This window comes from Symphalangus syndactylus, chromosome 10 (assembly GCF_028878055.3).
Source record: "Symphalangus syndactylus isolate Jambi chromosome 10, NHGRI_mSymSyn1-v2.1_pri, whole genome shotgun sequence".
Taxonomy (NCBI): domain Eukaryota; kingdom Metazoa; phylum Chordata; class Mammalia; order Primates; family Hylobatidae; genus Symphalangus; species Symphalangus syndactylus.
This window is the reverse complement of record NC_072432.2, coordinates 124,541,503-124,560,688: the sequence shown is the minus strand read 5'-3', so window position 1 is coordinate 124,560,688 and position 19,186 is coordinate 124,541,503. Positions and strand designations below refer to the sequence as shown.

General features: G+C 38.3%; 1 long non-coding RNA gene across 1 annotated transcript in view; it reads right to left on the bottom strand.

The window, feature by feature from the left end:
• Positions 1-19,186, bottom strand: part of LOC129491806 (uncharacterized) — a 69,786-nt gene that overhangs the window by 1,261 nt on the left and 49,339 nt on the right. The gene's annotated exons all lie outside the window — the stretch shown is intronic.

Sequence of the window (19,186 nt, the reverse complement as noted above, 5' to 3'; positions counted from 1 at the left end):
TGCTGACAGGCCACTGCTCGTGTAGAATGCCCATCCCAAGGGAAAAATCAGGGAAGAAGGGATGCAACCCCTTGGAAGCATGCCAACATACAAAACCCCAAGTCAAAGGGCAAACAGTGCACTTGATCTCTCAAGTCGCCGGCTTGGCCCTCTTCCAAGTATACCTTACTTCCTTTCATTACTTCTCTAAAGCTTTTAAATAAACTTTCACTCCTGCTCTAAAACTTTCCTCAGTTTCTCCCTCTGCCTAACGCCCCCAGTTGAATTCTTTCTTCTAAAGAGGCAAGAAGTAAGGTTGCGGCAGACCCATATGGATTTGCCACCACTAACAGCCCTAGCTTCACTTTAGTAAGATTATTAAAAAGAAAAAATTGAAAGAAAATAAGCATTAAAGAATGGCAGGCAACCTATGTGACTTATTTCTCCTTGCTTGATATTCATGGGTCCTTTGCAGTTTTCCACATTCTAGTGAGCAAGTGCCATGCAATTCATATCTCTATCTATTTCTACATCCAATCTATTTCTATGTAACTATCAAAGAATCATTCAATATTAGTATTAGGCCAACTAGTTTAAGCCCCATTTTAAAGAGTAAGAACTTGAGGTCAAAAGTGTTTGTTTCATTTAAAGTCATGTAGCCAGTGGTATAGTTGAGATTAAATTCCAAGTTTATTGACTTCATAGCAAGTGATCTTTCCAATATTTTATGGTCTATGGAGTCAGGCTTGCAAAATTTTAGTGTTTGATTAATTCTAATAACATTGCTAAGACAGTGTGTTTTGAATTTTTTTAAATGTTAGACCTAGGAGTCACACCTAAAAATTCCTTATGCCTTACAATTCAAAAGACTTTCTAATAAGAAAAAAACAAATTACTCAGAATGTTAAAATAACGTCTAATGAACCAACTCAAATATGATTACCCTATAAGAATATTAATGCATTGTTTTAGCATGTAACCAAAAGGCTTATGAAATATTAAGAAAATAGATCTGTTTTCTTAATCACTAAATTATTTGGAGAATTCATAGAGAATGAAAGACTATTCTCATTGCAAGAATGAAAGACTATTCTCATTGCAAGAATGAAAATTTTATTTCATATATTGAAAAAGGTTTTCAAGTAATTTGGATTAAGTCAGTTATTTTGGACTTCTTGTTAAATAGGGCAGGTTTATCTCGTCTTCCTCCCAAACTCCACTAAAATAAAAGCAAAGGAAATCGGTATAAACCCTCGAAAACAAAAGACATGAGTTCAGAGATACTGGTGGGTGACAGATGTTGATAAAATTTTGTAAGATGAAGTGTGGGTAGAGGAGCAGTAGTTAACAGAAAAGAGAAAGCTAAAAGCCTACTGTCAGCTTTGGGGGAAATGGTGGTTGTCAGACGGAAGCAGTGCCTCTCATGGTTCAGAACCCTAGAGAGTTCAGAGACCAGAGCCACCAGGAAACTATAACTCTCAAAATGGGGGTGGGTCAGAGCTGACAATAAGAAGACTGTTCAAATGTCAGTATATGTATAAAAATCAGTTATACATCTGTGTCTTCTTCCCAAGCATAGACTGTCAAATACCTGCCCCTTCCCTATTCTGGAATAAAACAGGGGATTCAATCTCAGGAGAAATAAAGCTGAAGAGGCTCTTGCCTCAGGGACAGTAATCACACCTGAGGGTTCAAGTAGAGTCCCTGTCAGAAACAGGGTAACTAAGAGGTGATCTACATATTGACTGGGCACAGTGGCTCAGGCCTGTAATCCCAGCACTTTGGGAGGCTGAGGCAGGTGGATCACTAGAGCTCACGAGTTTGAGACCAGCCTGGAAAACATGGTGAAATCCTGTCTCTACAAAAAATATAAAAATTAGCTGGGCATGATGGTGCGTGCTTGGAGCCCCAGCTACTTGGGAGTCTGAGGTGGGAGGATGGCTTTAGCCTGGGAGGCAGAGATTGCAGTGGGCTGAGATCATGCCACTGCACTCCAGCCTGTACGACAGAGCCAGACCTTGTCTCAAATAAAAAGAGAGATGATCTATGTATTGACTTGGCTTCAGAATGCTGGCAGTCTGGCACATAAGTTTCAGACAGGAGAATAAAGCTCCTCCTGGAGAAAGCAGTCAGTTCAACACAAAGGGCCCAAAGAAGTGATTAAATGCTCAGTTAATCCATGGTAAGGCCCAATGTTTCACAAAACAATCCATCCCCCACATGCACACATTTACAAAGTACTTCCAATTACTTTTTCATACCTCATTTATAAATATGATGACCAGTCAAGCATCATCAAACATTTGCAATAGGCCTACTCAGACTTTCCTTTTTAAAATGTAGTATCAGCCAGGCATGGTGGCTCACACCTGTAATCCCAGCACTTTGGGAGGCTGAGGCAGGTGGATCAGCTGAGGTCAGCAGTTCCAGACCAGCCTGACTGGGTGAAACCCAGTCTCTACTAAAAATACAAAAATTAGCTGGCATGGTGGCAGGTGCCTGTAATCTTAGCTACTCAGGAGGCTGAGGCAGGAGAATTCCTGGAACCCAGAAGGCAGAGGTTGCAATGAATGGAGATCCTGTCATTGCACTCCAGCCTGGGCCAACAACAATAAGACTCTGTCTCAAAAAAAAAAAAAAAAGTAATATCACCCACCTTTTGGTACTTGCAATCCCATATCTGCCTTCAACGATTAGAACATAAGATCCTCAAGGGCAGGGGTTTGTGTCTATCTCCAGAACCTATCTTAGTCCCTGGCATATCATAATTATTCAATAAATATTGTTGAATGAATGAATGAATAAGAAAAAGGTCTTTGAAGTTAAAAATGTAGTAGCAAATGCAAAAATTTAATAGACAAGTTGTAAAATGAAATTGAGGAAATCACCCAGAAAATAGAATGAAAGGATCAAGAGAAGAAAACAAAGAAGAAACAATTCTAGAATAAATAATACAAGAATATATTCCAAAATGAAGGATGTGAGTTTCCAGATTTAAATGATCCAAGTAGGGCCCAGAGAAATAATTTAGAAAGACCCAAGCCATAGTACATCATTGCAAAACTTTCGAGTATCAAGGAGAAAGACCCTGAAAGCTTCAGAGAGAAAAAAATAAATTATACACAGAAACTAGAAATCCACGCATTATTAGACTTCTCAGTAACAACTCTGAAAATAGAAAATAATGGAAAAGTGGCTTAAATTTTCAGAAAAAAAATTATTTAAGATTCAATGTCTGGCAAAACAGCTAATCAAATGTGACAATATGATACATAGTTTCAGACATGCAAGTTTCTACAAAATATTATTGCCCCAACCCCTTTCTCAGGAAAGTATGGGAGAATGTGCTTTACCAAGTAAAATGTAATCTAAGAAACAGTATTCAGGAAATCCAGTAATCTTACAAAGAACCAAGGAGAACAGTAAAGGGAATTTCCAAAAAAGAGTGAATGTAAGTGTCTAAAACAACAGCTGTGGAGCAGGCTTAGAATGTAACCAGTTAAGATTAGAGCAGTCAGATAGAGACTTCCAGGAAGAATTCGCCAAGAAAAAAGAAAAAACCTGACCATACTGAGAAGATTTTTATAGTGCTTGTGCAAAGCATATGACTGATTTAGTAATAGGTAAAAAGAAATGTAAGAAAACACATTAAAATAAGAATATTTTAACTCCAGGAAAAGTAAAAGCATTTGTAGTAAAACAAAAATGTTATTATATGTAGTACACTACAGGGCTCAGCTCTAGCCATAGTCATGGTAACGAAAATTCTAAACTTAAACGGAAATTATATGTAAATCTATCAGGAAGATGGAGAAAGGAATAATCGGGGGGAAAGGCAGGGGGAGGGGTGGTGTAAGAAAGCAAAACTCTCAAAACAGGAAGTCAATAAATAATACCTAAAGTTCAAAATCAAGAAGTCACAGTATAAGCATTTAATTTAGAAATAAGGAGACAACAATAGAAGTGTTGAAAATGTAACTAAAAGAATTGAAAGTGATTGCCTTGGAGAAGAAAAAAAACAGATCTGGAAGGAGGTCAAGTTAATGAGTGTTGTTATTACAAGTTTTGTAGCACTATTTGACTTTCTACATTATGTATAATTACTATTTAATAAGCATAAAATTTATTGTGAGCATTATTTCAAATAGTACTACTGTAAATAGTACTGGCATAAGCTCCATTTATATTAGGATTGTAGTCATATGCACATTCGTTTCTATTGAGTACACTATGCTCAGCTTATTGTGGACAATATTTACCATTATTAACAAACAATATATTTGGCCTATGATAGAAAAAAATTAGAATCTCTGATTCTAAAATTTCAAAAAACTGGGTTTTTTAAAATTTGTTTTTCATGTTTTTGTTTTTGTTTTTGTTTTGACAAAGTCTTGCTCTGTCGCCCAGGCTGGAGTGCAGTGGCCCAATCTCGGCTCACTGCAACCTCCACCTCCAGGCTCAAGCAATTCTCATGCCTCAGCCTCCCTAGTAGCTGGGATTACAGGCGTGTGCCACCACACCCAGCTAAATGAAACTGAAGCTTTTTGGGGGTATATTTTCTAAGTCCACACTTAAAGGAATGTGGCAAAACTGATTAAGCTATGTGGTAACAGGTAGATGAAAAGAAAAACAAGAGAGCAGTTTTTAAGTAAGCACTCTAGTCTATATATTTGCAGATGAATTATCAAACAAGACCTATCTACCCAGAAGAAGAAAACAAGTTCAGGAAGCTTGAGTAGAAATTTGGTGATTAATTGGATATAAAAAAATGAAATGTCAAGAAGGATGTGAGTCTATTTTACTTGAATAACAACAGGATGGATAATAGTGTCAATCCCTGAGAGAAGGAACAGGAGAGGAAGAACAAATTTGGAGAATTGGAAGAGGTCTAGAGTTCTGTCTTAGTAGAGTCTGAGAAATCTAGTAGTTAGTTGGCCCTGTAGCTGAGGTCAAGAAAAAGATCTGGACTGATATCAGAGATTTAGAAGCCATCAACGTAAAGGTGGTTATGGAACTCCTGAGTGCTTACTACTTTGTGTGTGTGTGTGTGTGTGTGTGTGTGTGTGTGTGTGTGTCAGAGTCTCACTCATTCTGTCACCCAGGCTGGAATACAGTGGCGCCATCTTGGCTCACTGCAACCTCCACCTCCCAGGTTCAAGCAATTCTCCTGCCTCAGCCTCCTAAGTAGATGGGATTTCAGGTGTGTGCTGCCATGCCCAAATAATTTTTGTATTTTTAGTAGAGACAGGGTTTTGCCATGTTGGCCAGGCTGCTCTCAAACTCCTGACCTCAAGTGATCTGCCCGCCTCAGCCTCCCAAAGTGCTGGGATTACAGGTGTGAACCGCCATGACTGGCTAGGTGCTTACTACTTGGTAGGGTCGGAGACATCACTAAAGGAGGGGATTTAGAGTTATAACAGAGACAAAGAGGGAATTGTGAGGAATATTAACAATTAAATGACAGGAGAAAGAGAAACGCGGGGGAAAAGTGAGTAGGAGAAGCAAAAAAAGTATACCAAGTGATTATGATTGATCTGACAGCAGAAAAAGCAGAGAAAAACTCAGGGATAACAGAGTGGTCTATAGATTTGGATGCTGTTGAAAGACAAAATGACAATGAATCCATAGAGTCAGAAACAAGAAAAACACTAATGTCCTTGGTTGGAGTAATTTCAGAGGACCTGTAGGAGAAGCCCTATTGCACTGGGTTGGTAAGAGAATGGAGATGAGAAAATGGTAGCAATGAATAGGTGACTCTACAAACAAGAAGAAAAGTATAGGGATCAAGGGAAAATTTCCCTTTTTCCCTCCAAAGGTTTGTGAGAAAATCAACAAAAGGCAGATTAATACTAGAAAAGACATACAAATTCTTATTAACATGCAGCGGAGAAATCACAGAGTGATCACCCCAACACCCAGTGGGGTACAAGTGGTTATCTACCCTTCTTCTTAGGATAACGGGAGATGAGGAAATATGGATGATTTTATGGGAGGAGTAGTAAATTATTTTTAGGGGAATTCAATAGGCTTGAAGAATATACAATGGCCTGGGACAAAGTCTGTTGGGCCCATGAGCAGACAATGGCTGGTAAATGATTCTATATAATACTGAATGGGACTGAAGCAGAAGACAATGGTTTATGACAAAAGTCTGTCCAGGCGTGTTAACAGACTTCAGTCTTTCTTCCCTAAAAGTGATTTCAATTAATACAAACTCAGGGAAGGGAACAGAGGTAATTGTTTTATGCTTTGGCAGTTCCAGACTTTAGGCAGATCAAGGAACTTCAGAGAACAATTTCACCCTGTGCTTTGGGGAAGACAGAAGATTGGGAGTGGAGGGGAAGGTCAAAGAGACCTGAGGCTTTTCCTTCAACTCAACATGTCAAAGCGCCATGTATTGGGGTATCAGCTTCTGAGCCCTAACATGAGGAAGAGGGGCTTTGGGCAGTTGCTGGAAGAAAAAGCGTTAACATGAAACAAAATAAACTCTCATCTACTCAACAAAGCACCTAAAACCCTGCCTACCCATTCCCTAGCCTCCCTTTCAGAAAAACTGGTTCTGTTTTCAGAAATCTTAGATGCTGTTCAATGTCATCAACCAAACTGAAAAGACCACCTTGAAACAGTACTTGCCAGATGCCTAATTTCTAGTATTATTACCATTAGGGACTCTTGTTGGTATGATTCTCATTCATACTTTGCCTCTCTCCTGACACTGCCCTACATTAAGTGTGAGCTCACTGCATTGTGTTTGGCCCTGAGATTTTGATGACGGGCGAATAGAGTCCAGCACTCTGTGCACTCTCTAAGCAATCCTCCTCCCCGACTGACCAGAGCCACTTGAGGGTCCACCATGCTTCAACACCCATAGTAATAATAATTGCCACTATTTTGTGCTAATTATTGGCCAGGAACCATGCCAGGTGATTGTTAGCCATTATCTAATTTCATCCTCACAATTTTATTATTCCCTTTATTTCCAGATGAGTACATGGATGCTTACAGAAATTAAGAAATGTACCCAAAAATCCCATTTAGTAAGTAGTGGATCAAAGATTCAAACTTAGCTTTATGTGACTCTGGAGCCATATCTAGGATGTTATGAATTAAAATAGACCTCACATATGCATGGCATGTCCTGAGGAAGCCACGTATCCTGGAGCAAAAGGATTAGTTGAGGTCATCAACATGTCATTGTTCCCCCTATACAGCCACTGGATAATATAAGCACAGAAACAAACAGCCTCTGCCCTCAAAGCCTTTTTAATCTAGCTAAGATCAGACAAATAGGCTTGAAAATGCAATGAACCATATAAAGTAGCATATGATTCAGGGTCAAAGGACCAGTACAGATTAGAAGTGCTGTTAAGAAGAGGAAGGAGTGATTAAATCAAACCGGGGCGGGGGGGATTAGGAAGGGTTTCAGAGCAAAATCCCGAGCTAGATCTTGAAAAGTGGCTCCAATTTTGACAAGAAGAGAAGAGGGAGGAGGATATGAAACCAATCAGTAGATATGAAATTAGGACTGAAGTGTTGGTGATAGCAAATGCAGGAAATGAGCAGGTCACTAGCATCTGATCAGGGCAGAGACATTTCTTCTCAGCGTGGAAACATCCACAGCCAAAGTTATCCTTCGCAAGCTCCATTTTAATCTTCTCACCTAATGATGGTTGTATTTTCTTCAGTGTTAATAAAAAGCTTTCACTTTGTGAGATACGGCTCCATCCTACCATTAAACAAATCTCAATTCAAGTTATTTCAAGATGTTGATTTCTCATATTTTCTGATATGACTCATGCAGCTCGAAGGAATAGGCTTAAAACCTCTAATCGAGGTGGCAAAGAAATGATGAATTAAGCCTTTTACGCCCGTATTGCTTCCAAACTTCTGTGGAAGAATGAAACACACATATTCATGTTTATATATATTTTAAGCTAGATGAGCTCATTAAATTAAAACAAAGAGGTCAAGCAAACTAAATATATATTTTTAAATTTTGACTGCTTTATTAGCCAATCCTTCCAGTTTGATAAATGAGAAGAGGATTTCAGAAAACTGTCTTATGAATGAAAATCTGTCTCTCCAGAAGTAGGTATGATTATATTCAGGCTATTATAAAGTATAAGAGTAATAGCTATTGTGTTTATTTTTTAAATGATTAAATAATAAGATGATGTCTTCATTTCAGCTTTTGTTCTGATTTATTAAAAATGATATGCAAGAAAATATTTGACTTAAGAGTGAAGGGTTCAAGAACCATACAGGAAATAATCATGTTTGATATTTACAAGATGCTAATGTTCTCAATCATCATCTAAATATCATTTTTGGCATTGGTGATTAAAGTAAATAACTACAAGTAGTGACATCCATTACTGCCTTTATTCCTGGGTAGACCTTTGAATGTAAAGCTTTGGGTTTTTAGAGAGGGTGTAATTTTTTACTGTCTGGAAATCTCAATGCATGACTAGATTCAGCACTCCTCATTTGCATATAATGTTACAATCAGCTCTACTCCATTTGCAGTCAAATGTCCACTGCTAATTGCCTAGCAATTAGCAGTGGATATTTATGTGTTTAAATATTTATATGTTTAAATATAGTGAGCAAATATTTGTGCCTGGAAAATAATGAGCTGTATTTTAATTAATTTGAAAATAAATGACAAAACAAAAAGGCCTTGTGAAGTAGAAGCTATTCTAAACAGAAGACATTAAGAAGATTACATTCTTGCTTTTTATCTGTATTCATTTCAATATCCCCCAGAGCAACACTCTATGAGCCTTCAGTAAATGATTGTTGGATTGATTTTGCAAAACAGAAACAAGCAACTGACTGACTCTAGTCAATGGAGGCATTGCTGTGTAGCCAGGTTTCCAACTGAGGCCAAATTTGTTTATTTGTAACTGGTTTGTAGGTGATCATTGCGGGTTTTCATTTGCATGAATTAATATTCATATTAGTTTTAGTGTTTCGACTAAAAGAAGAAAATATTTGGGTTTTGCTTGGTTGTTTGCTTGTTCGTGATATGACTGGTTGGAGAAGGTTAAAGAAATGGTAAAGATGATAAAGAAGATGCTAAGAATTTCCTTCTCTCCTCCCTACATGACACCTGTGGAGGGAAAAATGGGATGGTGACAGGTGAAGGAGCTGACTTCATGAAAGACTATGTAAGGCTCTGATCATGACCATTGATGCTTTAAGGCATCAATGACAAGGTCCTCACCGAGTCAGGCACCTAAAGAACTGCTCTTCCTTCAGGAACATCAGTGGATCGTACCCCACTACAGAAACACACATTTTCAGGGAGGGCAGCTCCCACAGAAGCAGAACTAAGAGATGGAAATGAGAAGCCAGAATTAGTACAACATGAGCAGCCTTGTTCCCGAGCAAAACATCCTGAAAATTTCCAGAGTTCTCTGAAAGGGATTTTAAGAGGAAGCTGAGCTCCTATGTAAGCAGTGGGGAGATGGAGAGGAAGTGGTAAAAGAATGAGGCCGTGAGTACCCTCATGGTTTTTCTCGCAGTCATGGCTGGCTCTTGAATATTATATAAGTAGAAGATATGTTTATGAATTTAATATGAAAATGTCAACCTCCCGTCCAAAGGAAGCGAGGCAAAAAATTTCAACTCAGATAAACTTGTTTGAAGAGTAGTCTAAGCATGAACCTCTCAGCATGAAAATCAGTGAATAGTAAGTGATGAATATCTGAAAGAGATAATTTTCCACTACACATTAATTTTTGCAGGACATTATGCATTTTCTATATGCTACAGAATTGGTTGTTACATCATTTAAAAAAAAGTTTCCATAAGGATGTAAAATGTGCTCTCTTTCAAAGCTAGGAAGTAGATAATTATTTACAACTTGTTCCAGCTACTGTTGTATCCAGTATTAATGCAGTTAAATTGAGATAGTGTATTACTTTACTAAGCAATGGACCCTTACTGCATCCTTTTCATGTTGCTACTCTAGAATTTTAATTCACCTGCTATAATCTACTAATATCATACTCAATGAAAGATTGAATGTTATTGAACTAGACTAGGATCAAGAGAAGGATGTCTGCTCTCAGCTCTTCTATTCCATATCGTACTATGGGCCCTAACCATTGCAACCCAGCAATAAAAATAAATAAAAGGCATACAGATTGGAAACAAAGAAATAAAACGTTTTTCGTAGTCAATACTATCATGGACATAGAAAATTCTAAGGAATTGACTTAAAAATCTACTATGACTAATAAGTGAGCTTAACAAGATTTCAGAAGATAAAACCAGTGCATTAAAAGCAGTAATTATACTTCTATATACTAGTGATAAATATTTTTAAATGGAAATTTGAATATTCCATTCAAAATAGCATCAAGACAGAAATGTATCCAAATATATTTGTGGCTTATACATTGCAAACTACAAAATATTACCAATAGAAATCAAAGAGGACTCAAATAAATAATTATACTAATGAATTGAGGATTCAACATTGTTAATATATTGATTCTTCCTAAATTTATCTATAGATACAACACAATCACAATTAAAGACAGCAGGAATATTTTTAGTAGAAATTTACAAACTAATTCTAAAAATGTATTATGTGTGGTGAATGCTATGAGGTACCACCTTCATTATTTTTCAGAAAAAAAGGAATTAAAGCTTTAGCTGCCTACAAACAGCCCTAGGATGTCAGCCCCATTTGGGAATTGCCTAAGCAGAAGAAACCTGCTTCACCCAAGGTCACGCCCCCTTCCCAGGGCAGCCTACTTTCAGTAAGTGATAGACACAGAGGTTTAAAGGCCTGGCTCTGTCATCCCAGCTCAAGACAACTTGACGGTTGCTCCATCTAAATTCCCTGCAGCATCCATTGAGGCACTCTATTCAAACTGCACTACAGAGTGACTTCCTTCTCTGTCAAATCCTGTTTATTTGTTTGTTTTCTCTTCCTTTACACAGAATGGATACCAAAAGCACTCCCTGATAAACTTGCTAATTTCTAAGTGTCTGCTTTCTAGGGAATCACACTTGTGATAAGAGTCAAGGTATAGAAGTCACAGGAACTTGACTTGACATTATAAACAATGACTGCCAGACAATTAAAGTGGTCCAATAGTATAATATTCCACCCTGAAACGCAGTCAATTTCTTAACAAGGACTGATCTCAAAATGAATGCCAGAGAGACTGCAGAGAATTTCTCACTCAGTAAAAAGATTTAAATACTATATAACTAAAACATCTATTCCAATTCAAAAAGCTTCCAGTTTATTATAGCCCAACTCGGTTTTCTGACTTGGGACAAATCACTTATTCACTTAAAACAGTTCCCTTTTGAGGAAAACAAGGCATTAGAAGTCCCTTAGTGTCTTGTGATTTTATAATTTTTTTATTTTATTTTTGCATAAGTTATTGGGGTACATGTGGTATTTTATAACAAGTTCTTAAGAAAGGTAAAGCTACTATGACCCCAGTTTCACAGGTAATGAAAAAGAGGCATGAAAAGTTTAGGCTCATGTCTATCACAGTAGAAAGGGAATGTAGAACACTCTGCTAAACTCCTGGCTTTCTTTGAGATGCTCCAAGTTCCTGTGAAAAGTATATTTGCCAATAACCAGCCTATTATAATTGATTCTAGTTTAGTTACTTTCCTCATATTTCTCAAAATTCCCCTTTAAAATGCTGCACCAACACTTTATCTTCATGCCAACTGGTATATGAAACCATCATGTTTGTGTGCTGAAAGGTTTTCTGGGGCTCAACTGGAAAGTTTAAGAAATTCTGTTTTAGATTCTGATACCGGGAAGAGTCGCATTGCTCACCAAAAGACAGTGAAAGAGAGAGAGAGAGAGACTTTCTCATTATTTTTATTATCCAAGTTCTTAAAATCAATGATATGATAACATGATATTATGCTAATATTACCATAAATAATGTTCATATTTTTGAATAGTACTTTACAGTTTAGTAACAATTTTCATGTGCATTATTATACTTACACGTATATTTACAAGTGTTGTAGGAGTTGCCTTCTTGCCCTTGCCCCACATGTGCCTGGCAACATGGCCACCCCCATATATCTCCACGTGTGTAGAAAACTGTAGAGAATTTCTGTAGAACATCATGGTGCCCTGCATTTGCATATTAAAAGGCTAGGGTGGGAGGGCCGGCTTTTTCCCAGGCTATGTGAATCACATGCCTGGTCAAACCAATCCGCTGAGCCCTGTGCCAATCAGACACCACCTCCTCCAGCCTCTACATACACATGGCTGGTTTCTGCTTCACTTGGGGTTCCCTCTCTCGGCTTTGGAGCCCCCCTTCCTCTGTCTCTGTATAGGGGAGCTTCTTCCTTCTTTCTTTTTTCTTGCCTATTAAGCCCTCTGCTCCTTAAAACCACTCCACGTGTGTCCGTGTTGTTTTATCTAATTCAACTTGAGACAAGAGCCCTGGTGTTCCTCTACTCGTCGGAGCCGTATCACAAGCAGAGAAGTAATGACCAAAAAGTAGTAGCAATTATTATGTCCACGAAGGAAAGAACAAAAGTAATAAATTTATCCTGTAGCATATAATATTGAGATGACACCTTGGATATAATGTCAGCCACATGGACTATTAGACTTTGAAATGAAAATTATCTAATATTTTTCTCGGAAGGATTTTTAAAGGTGGAATAAAAATGAATCACATGTGACAAGGAAAATGTAAAGTGGGTGTGTGTAGCGCCACCTACTTAACAGCCTATTAAGGATCTGGGAATAAAATCACACACCCACCAGTACTTCCTAGACTATTTAAATGATGAAACATCAGGGGATCAGCCCAAAATTTTTTTCTGAATTTGTCTTATTAGACCATTGAATATAATAATAAGTCACCATTAAGTTTCAAAGATGCTTCTGGCAAAGTCCATGAAAACAATGTAGGCAATATTGCAGCTTTCATTAAACAGGCTTCCAAATCATTACATGGAGACTTTGTGTTTGATCCTAATCAGCAAAATTATTTTGTGATCATTAACAAATGTCTCCAATCCATTGATCAATTTCAATATTAATTAAGGTATATTCAGAAGGTGGTAAAATTCAAATTGAACTCCATACTTTAAAAACACTCCTTGGATATTTCCACCATGTCTGCAAAATTTTTTTTGCTGTTTTGCATATTTATTTGTTTGAATAACAAAAAAGAAGACAATCCACTTGGCAAACAAATAAGAAAATTGGAGCCAAGCATAGTGGCTCATGATTCTAATCCCAATTACTTGGAAGGTGGGAAGATGGCTTGAGCCCAGGAGGTCAAGGCTGCAGTGAGCTATGATTAGACCACTGCACTCCAGCCTTGATGAAAGAACAAGACCCCCTACCCTGTTTCTAAAACACTGGTCAACACCTATTCTTCATTTCAAGATTCTATGATGCTAAAATTGTACAGGGATAGCCCTAGATTTATCTTACATTTTCTAGAGTAAGAGAACATAGGATGGAAATATATACTGTAAAAACATAACTAAAAACTATAGCCCTAAGTAGCTGCTAGCTGCTTAACATTAATTCTGGTAGCCATTCTTATGCTTTATGAGTTATGGTTAAACAACGAAAACACAACCAAAACCAAAAGAATACATACAGGATGTTGAACAGACTACTGAATTTCACTCTTTTTGCATGATGAAAATTATCTTAACAAGTGAAGGGTTGCTCCAGTTCAAGATGATGGACTGAGCATTCAGGGCAGCCTCCACTGCTGGTACAAATTCCTTTACAAGCTAAAAGAAGAAAAAAAATGTTGGTGCAAAAGTAATTGCGTTTTTTGTTTTCAATTAAAATTGCCAAAACTACAATTACTTTTGCACCAACCTAATAAATAAATCTATCTCAACAATAGAAAACAAAAAAAAAGGAGATACTGTCAGGACTTTAAAAGGCAGAAAGCAGAAGATTGAATTGGAGATGGGAACCACAGCCCAAATGCACTTAAGAGAGTGGAAACTACAAAACACAGGAGAAGCACCAGTAACCTCATGTCTGAAAGTAGCAGAAACTAGAAATAGGACAGGGGCCAGGCAAAACACGGTGGATCTTTACAGCAGGAGCAACCTACATATCCTTCATCTCCTCTTCTCTCTCCTCAACCTGCCCAAGAGTCAAGCAATAGAAAAAAAAATCTTCAGGTGGAGGACAGTGGCAAAACACTGGGTCAGAGAGACAAAGTTGTGCTTCAGGCAACTGTCAACACTCAGTAGAAATGGTGAGCCCAGGGCACAGATTCTTATCTACTTATTTTCACGTTCAAAAATTGGTCCTCTTTCTCCCACCAAGCAGAATGCAAAAACAGATACACCATTTTCTGAGTTTAATAGGAAATTTCAGAAGATGTGCAAGAATCATAAAATATTTAGAGAAAGCCAATACCATGAACAAACAATATGTGACTCAACAAAGAGAAGAAATTTATATGCAAAGCAAGAAAATTTACAGTGAGTAGGACAAGACTTTTTATCATTATAGATAATATTCTCCAAAACATATTTAAAAATTTCACCCTTAAATAAAATCAACACAAGATGGAAGAGATTAAAATTTTGACTATATAGGGGCATTCCAAGATGGTCACATAGGAACAGCTCTGGTCTGAAGCTCCCAGTGAGATCAATGCAGAAAATGGGTGATTTCTGGACTTCCAACTGAGGTACATGGTTCATCTCATTGGGACTGGTTGAACAGTGGGTGCAGCCCATGGAGGGCAAGCTGAAGCAGGGCAGGGCATCGCCTCACCTGGGAAGCACAAGGGGTCAGGGGATTTCCCCTTCCTAGCCAAGGGAAGCCAAGACAGACTACCTGGAAAAACAGGACACTTTCGCCCAAATACCCTGCTTTTCCCAAGGTCTTAGCAAAAAGCAAACAAGGAGATTCTCTCCTGTGCCTAGCTTGCCAGCTCCCATGCCCATGGAGCCTTGCTCCCTGCTAGTGCAGCAGTCTGAGATCAACCTGTGAAACGACAGCCTGGCTGGGTGAGGGGTGTCCACCATTGCTGAGGCTTCAGTAGGTAAACAAAGTGGCCTGGAAGCTTGAACTGGGCAGAGCCCACTACAGCTCAACAAGGCCTACTGCCTCTAGCCTCCACCTCTGTGGGTAGGGCATAGCTGAACAAAAGGCAGCAGACAACTTCTGCAGACTTAAACATCCCTGTCTGACAGCTCTGAAGACAGCAGTGGTTCTCCCAGCATGGTGGTTGAGCTCTGAGAATAGACAGACTGACTCCTCAAGTGGGTCCCTGACTAACTGGGAGATACCTCCCAGTAGGGGCCGACAGACATCTCATATAGGTGGCTGCCCCTCTTGGACAAAGCATCCAGAGGAAGGATCAGGTAACAACATTTGCTATTCTGCGGCCTCTGCTGGTGATACCCAGGCAAACAGGGTCTGGAATGGACCTCCAGCAAAATCCAACAGACCTGCAGCTGAGGGACCTGACTGTTGAAGGAAAACTAACAAACAGAAAGGAATAGCAGCAACATCAACAAAAAGGTCATCTACACAAAAACCCCATCTATAGGTCACCAACATCAAAGACCAAAGGCAGATAAAAACACAGAGATGGGGAGAAACCAGAGCAGAAAAGCTGAAAATTCTAAAAATCAGAGCGCCTCTTCTCCTTCAAAGGATCGCAGCTCCTCGTCAGCAACAGAACAAAGCTGGATGGAGAATGACTTTGACGAGTTGACAGAAGTAGGTTTCAGAAGGTTGGTAATAACAAACTTCTCTGAGCTAAAGGAGGATATTCAAACCCATTGCAAGGAGCTAAAAACCTTGAAGAAAGATTAGATGAATAGCTAACTAGAATAAACAGTGAAGAGAAGACCTTAAATGACCTGATGGAGCTGAAAACCATGGCAGAAGAACTTCATGACGCATGTACAAGCTTCAATAGCTGATTTGATCAAGTGGAAAAAGGGTATCAGTGATTAAAGATCAAATTAATGAAATAAAGTGAGGAGACAAGGTTACAGAAAAAAGAGTAAAAAGAAAAGAACAAAGCCTCCAAGAAATGTGGGACTACGTGAAACGACCAAATCTACATTTGATTGCTGTACCTTAAAGTGATGGGGAGAATGGAACCAAGTTGGAAAACACTCTTCAGGATATTATCCAGGAGAACTTCCCCAACCTAGCAAGGCAGGCCAACATTCAAATTCAGGAAATACAGAAAACATGACAAAGACACTCCTCGAGAAGAGCAACCCCAAGACACATAATTGTCAGACTCACCAAGGTTGAAATGAAGGAAAAAATGTTAAGGGCAGCCAGACAGAAAGATCGGGTTACCCACAAAGGGAAGCCCATCAGACTAACAGCAGATCTCTTGGCAGAAACCTTATAAGCCAGAAGAAAGTGGGGGCCAATATTCAACATTCTTAAAGAAAAGAATTTTCAAACCAGAATTTCATATCCAGACAAACTAAGCTTCATAAGTGAAGGAGACATAAAATCCTTTACAGATGAGCAAATGCTGAGAGTTTTGTCACAACCAGCCCTGCCTTACAAAAGCTCCTGAAGGAAGCACTAAACATGGAAAGAAATAACTGGTACTAGCCACAGCCAAAACAGGCCAAATTGCAAAGACCATTGATGCTATGAAGAAACTGCTCAATTAATGGGCGAAATAACCAGCAAACATCATAATGACAGGATCAATTCACACATAACAATATTAACCTTAAATGTAAACAGGCTAAATGCCCCAATTAAAAGACACAGACAGGCAAATTGAATAAAGAGTCAAGATCTATCAGTGTGCTGTATTCAGGAGACCCATCTCACATGCAGAGACACACATAGGCTCAAAATAAAGGGATGGAGGAAGACCTACCAAGCAAATGGAAAGCAAAAAAAAAGCAGGGGTTGCAATCCTAGTCTCTGATAAAACAGACTTTCAACCAACAAAGATCAAAAGAGACAAAGAAGGCCATTACATAATGGTGAAGGGATCAATTCAACAAGAAGAGCTAACTATCCCAAATATATACGCATGCAATACAGGAGCACCCAGATTCATAAAGCAAGTCCTCAGAGACATATAAAGAGACTTAGACTCCCACACAATAATAATTGGAGACTTTAACACCCCACTGTCAATATTAGATCAACAAGACAGAAGGTTAATAATGATATCCAGGACCTGAACTCAGTTCTGCAACAAGCAGACCTAATAGACATCTAAAGAACTCTCCACCCCAAATCAACAGAATATACATTCTTCTCAGCACCACTTCACACTTATTCTAAAATTGACCACACAGTTGGAAGTAAAGCACTCCTCAGCAAATGTAAAAGAACAAAAATCACAACAAACTGTCTCTCAGACCACAGTGCAATCAAATTAGAACTCAGGATTAAGAAACTCACTCAAAACCACACAACTATATGGAAACTGAACAACTTGCTCCTGAATAACTACTGGGTAAATAATGAAATGAAGGAAGAAATAAAGATGTTCTTTGAAACCAATGAGAACAAAGACACAACATACCAGAATCTCTGGGACACATTTAAAGCAGTGTGTAGAGGGAAATTTATAACACTAAATGCCCACAAGAGAAAACAGAAAAGATCTAAAATTGACACCCTAACATCACAACTAAAAGAACTAGAGAAGCAAGAGCAAACACATTCAAAAGCTAGCAGAAGGCAAGAAATAACTAAGAACAGAGCAGAACTGAAAGAGATAGATACATAAAAAAACCCTTCAAAAAAATCAATGAATCCAGGAGCTGGTTTTTTGAAAAGATCAATAAAATTGATAGCCACCAAGACTAATAAAGAAGAAAAGAGAGAAGAATCAAATAGACACAATAAAAAATGATAAAGGGGATATTACCACAAATCCCACAAAAATACAAACTACCATCAGAGAATATAATAAACAACTCTACACAAATAAACTAGAAAATCTAGAAGAAATGGATAAATTTCTGGACATGTACACCCTCCCAAGACTAAACCAGGAAGAAGTTGAATCTCTGAATAGACCAATAACAGGCTCTGAAATCGAGGTAATAATTAATACGCTACCAACCAAAAAAAACTCCAGGACCAGACGGATTCACTGCTGAATTCTACTAGAGGTACAAAGAGGAGCTGATACTATTCCTTCTGAAACTATTACAATCAACAGAAAAAGAGGGAATCCTCCCTAACTCATTTTATGAGGCCAACATCATGCTGATACCAAAGCCTGGCAGAGAAACAACAAAAAAAGAGAATTTTAGACCAATATCCCTGATGCACATTGGTGCAAAAATCCTCAATAAAACACTGGCAAACCAAATCCAGCAGCACATCAAAAAGCTCATCCACCACGATCAAGTCAGCTTCCTCCCTGGGATGCAAGGCTGGTTCAACATACACAAATCAATAAACATAATCCATCACATAAACAGAACCAATGACAAAAACCATATGATTGTCTCAACATATGCAGAAAAGGCCTTCAACAAAATTCAACAGCCCTTCCTGCTAAAAACTGTTAATAAATTAGGTATTGAGGGAATGTATCTCAAAATAATAAGAGCTATCTATGACAAACCCACAACCAATATCATACTGAATGGACAAAAACAGGAAGCATTCCCTTTGAAAACCGGCACAAGACAAGAATGCCCTCTCTCACCACTCCCATTCAACATAGTGTTGGAAGTTCCGGCCAAGGCAATCAGGCAAGAGAAAGAAATAAAGGGTATTCAATTAGGACATGAGGAAGTCAAATTGTCCCTGTTTGCAGATGACATGATTGTATATTTAGAAAACCCCGTCGTCTCAGCCCAAAATCTCCTTAAGCTGATAAGCAACTTCAGCAAAGTCTCAGGATACAAAATCAATGTGCAAAAATCACAAGCATTTGTATACACCAATAACAGACAGAGAGCCAAATCATGAGTGAACTCCCATTCACAATTGCTTCAAAGAGAATAAAATACCTGGGAAACCAACTTACAAGAGATGTGAAGGACCTCTTCAAGGAGAACTATAAACCACTGTTCAATGAAATAAAAGAGGACACAAACAAATGTAAGAATATTCCATGCTCATGGATAGGAAGAATCAATATCATGAAAATGGCCATACTGCTGAAAGTAATTTATAGATTTAATGCCATCCCCATCAAGCTACCAATGACTTGCTTCACAGAATTGGAAAAAACTACTTAAACTT